The 3,566-nt window shown below is 33.5% G+C and overlaps 1 long non-coding RNA gene across 8 annotated transcripts; it reads right to left on the bottom strand.

The window, feature by feature from the left end:
* Window positions 1–218: 218 nt before the first annotated feature.
* On the bottom strand, window positions 219–3,336 carry LOC145119880 (uncharacterized). Of its 8 annotated transcripts, none has more exons than XR_013714024.1 (10): window positions 2,747–3,336; window positions 2,259–2,680; window positions 2,100–2,170; window positions 1,796–1,829; window positions 1,645–1,712; window positions 1,552–1,566; window positions 1,238–1,437; window positions 786–899; window positions 542–679; window positions 219–447 (listed from the first exon to the last, which is right to left on the bottom strand). It is a non-coding gene; the product is annotated as an uncharacterized LOC145119880 (long non-coding RNA). The 8 variants fall into 8 exon arrangements; XR_013714022.1 differs by lacking the exon at window positions 1,552–1,566 and having other exon boundaries at window positions 2,259–2,498; window positions 2,561–2,680; XR_013714023.1 differs by lacking the exon at window positions 1,552–1,566 and having other exon boundaries at window positions 2,259–2,480; window positions 2,561–2,680.
* Window positions 3,337–3,566: the final 230 nt, after the last annotated feature.

Raw genomic sequence — 3,566 nt, 5'->3', positions numbered from 1 at the left:
ACAGACTACAAAAACTTGAGGAGATGAGTAAATAGAATCTTATGTTACAAGGATGCTCAAATAATGATAAACAAAATGAAAGATCGTAGAGATCATTACCCAAATTATTCATTTGAGTTCCTACGTGATGGAGATTAGTTGGCTGCTATGTTTTGGGCAGATGAAAGAGAAAATGTTTTTTATGTAGAGTTTGGAGAAGTTATATCTTTTGATGCAACTTTTAGAAAAAAAACAAGTAAATTAATATATGTACTTTACATAATTTATATATTTATGATTAAAACTAGAAAGGTGTCCCCCGCGTTGCGGGGGTCGGAAGGTGTCGTCTTTTTGTGAAAGTATAGTACATTCGCCCATTTACAAATGCATAATTGTCAAATATGTTGTATGCTATAAAATAATGAACCATTTGTGTTGCAACGTAAACAGGAAGTGCAACAGAAACACCTGTTAAAAAAAGTCAAGTAAACAAAAAAAACTGTTTTTTAACACATGTTTCAGTAAAAAAATAAGAAAAGCTAAATATTGAGTTAAAGATTACCTCTCAAATATTGTGTAAATTCCAAATTTCCATACTATTTTATTTGAAATAAGTAGAAAATACCCTTATCGACTTACAGATCCGCCCCTGATCACTGAAAAAGTTCTCTCACATCACCTGCTTCTCCAAGGGTGCCAACTATGAAACAATAAGCTAACAGCCAATGTAAAACTCCAAAAAAAAACACACGAATGGAGAAAATATACAAATAAAAAAATGCCAGTGGGTTTGATAAAAAAATAACCTAATGATGTTGAGTCCTGGGGAAAGGGGAGAAGATTGCAGCTCCAATGATCACGAAGGGGTCGTTGGGAATAGACACAAATTTGTTGTTCGGATGCTTTTCTTTGTAGTGTATCTGGAAGGTAGAATTGAAGTGGTAAAATCAAGGGTTAAATGTAAGAAATAATGATGTAATTTCATTGATTTGTTTATCACAATATCCTACTTTTTATTTCTTTCTAATACAATTTACAACATTGAACTTTGAACATCTATCCAATAATAAGAATGTTATTCAAATAGAAAGCAATTTTTTACTGCTACTACTGGTAGATTTTTCAAAGTACATGTCCATATAAGACACAAATTGAAAGTACATCTCGGTACATTTTTTAAGTAGAATGCATTGATAAGAAATTTGCATATCAACATGTTTATGTTAAAGATGGAAGACAAACATGTCAAGAGATTTACCTTATAGAGAAGATTGCATGTACAACGTTGACCAGGTTACCCTTATATACAATGTGGAGGGTATTTACGTCTTTTCAACAAACAAAAAAATTGTCGTGTAACTAACTAACCTTCATCTGTAATGAAGTTTAATGGAGTGTCTCCATCAAAACCCTTTTTCTCAAACACAGTTCCATCTTATAGCTTAGCTGTATATCTAACTACAAAAAAGGAAGAAAATACAATGGCTAAAATAAATATAATATTATAAGCGTTTGATATAATAAACAAACAGTATAAAAAAAGCAATATATGCAAAATGATTATATACTTACTAAGAACAAAAACACCTTCATTTGGAGTGAGAGCACAATACAAAAACATTAAAAACACAAATATTATGAATATTTATGATTAATATAGACTACCATGTCAAATTGAGGATACGAATATTGTTGCATTTGGCTTTAGAGAAATGGCCTTCATCAGATATATTCTGTTTGTAAAAAAAAATGAAAAAAATAAATTATTTTTCCTTGGAGAATCATAGGTAAAAGGTAAAACAATCATATAATATACCTGAGCAACACAGAGATCTAAGAATCTAAGATTGCTGAAAAGTGAAAGTTTCTTATAAGCTTCATATGTAAAGCTAAAAAAAATAAATGAACTCTTCATAAATCATTAAATCAAGTAAGTGAAGTAACACAGTATGAAGTAATATATATAAGTAAATATGGGACATTAGACAACCTTTATATGGATATTTTCAATGATGAGTTCATAAAAGTTTAATATTTGCTTTGATAAAGTTGTTAAGATGATGAAGATTGAAACTTTTTATTTCAAGAATCAAGTAAAAGCCTTGACCAATACAACATACCTAGTGATATATAGCAAGTCCAGATGCTGATAATTGTCTCCAACCATTTGCAAACTTTTATCTGATATACCCTGTTATCCCACATCAATGCATTTCTATCAAAAATATATAAGATTAAAAAACTGGAATAAATCTATATCCCTTGTAACTGTAATATACCTTACAGCCACTTAAGTTCAACGTTCCTGCTCCTTGGGAGGTACCAAATAAATGAAAAGTCACCAATCTGTTTTACTGTTGAAAGTTTGTTGCTGTTTTGGAATAATTTCAATTGTTGGACTTTTATTTCAGGCTTGAGCTCCGATGTCCTTATTAGTAGTTGTATTGGGGTGCTGATTTTTTGAGCCTCCTTATTTGATTTCATAACATACCAGATTAATACTGACAAGGCACAACCCACTGGATAGCAAAGCAAGCATATAAGATCATATCTATGAAACTTGAAAAGCCACGATACTTACCTCCGTGAATTAAAGTTGGTAGAGTGGAACGACGTTCCAGAAGAGAAGACATCTCATTCCATAAGGCCATGCCCTCAATCTCTAGATGAGCTTTAGCCAAATACCCTCTTTGCCCCTTTCCTGCTTTGAATCCGGCGGGTTTGAGTTTATAAAACAAATAATAAAGAAGAGAAATAGAAATCAGACCTAGAAAATAATCAACGAATCTTGGGAATTTACAGCATAGAAACGGGGTCAAATGGCGTTGAAGATGAAAAAGAAAGAGAAGATACATGTGACGATTTTTTTGCAGGTCAGTTGAAATGTTTATAGGACTGGAATCGGAAGAAATCAGAAGAGATGATCGGAAGAAATCGGAAGAAATCGCGTTGAAGATGAAAAAGAAAGAGAAGGTACTTGCGGCGATTTTTTTGCAGTTCAGTTGAAATGTTTATAGGACTGGAATCGGATGAAATCGGAAGAGATGATCGGAAGAAATCGGAATGTGTAAAGAGATGATCGGAAGAAATCGGAGGCAACGCTACCAGAACGATCTAAATAAATTGAAAATGGAAGCGTTGGAAGGAAAATGGATCGGAAGTTTGGAACCGGAGAAAGGAGATCAAACACCGCCATGGCTGCAACACCATTTGTGCTGCCCCGCCAAGTTACGGGTTGTATTTCATCCTTCGCCGGAACCCGATGTTCGGAGAAGTTAGATGCAGAACAATATCATGACAGCCTCGACATGGACATCAATGGAAATGAGCAACAAAAGAAGAAGGAAATAATGACACTGATCCTAATCCGATTGGATTACACTGGCGGTGAAGTACAAATAGACCACGTGTGAATCCCCAGTTTTAAAAATGACCTAAAGGACCCTGAAAAAGAAGGAAATAAACAAAGCTACAGGGAACAACTAAAGGGACCAAAAGAAGTGACACACAACAATTATAGAGGGACCGGATATGTAAATCAAGGGACTAAATCTGGACAAAGTATGTCCAGTTTACTGTTATAACTT

This window comes from Lactuca virosa, chromosome 6 (assembly GCF_052849685.1).
Source record: "Lactuca virosa cultivar CGN04683 chromosome 6, Lactuca_virosa_CGN04683_v6, whole genome shotgun sequence".
In the NCBI taxonomy this organism is placed as follows: domain Eukaryota; kingdom Viridiplantae; phylum Streptophyta; class Magnoliopsida; order Asterales; family Asteraceae; genus Lactuca; species Lactuca virosa.
Note: the sequence above shows the minus strand (reverse complement) of the source record. Positions and strands in the feature narration are given on the sequence as shown.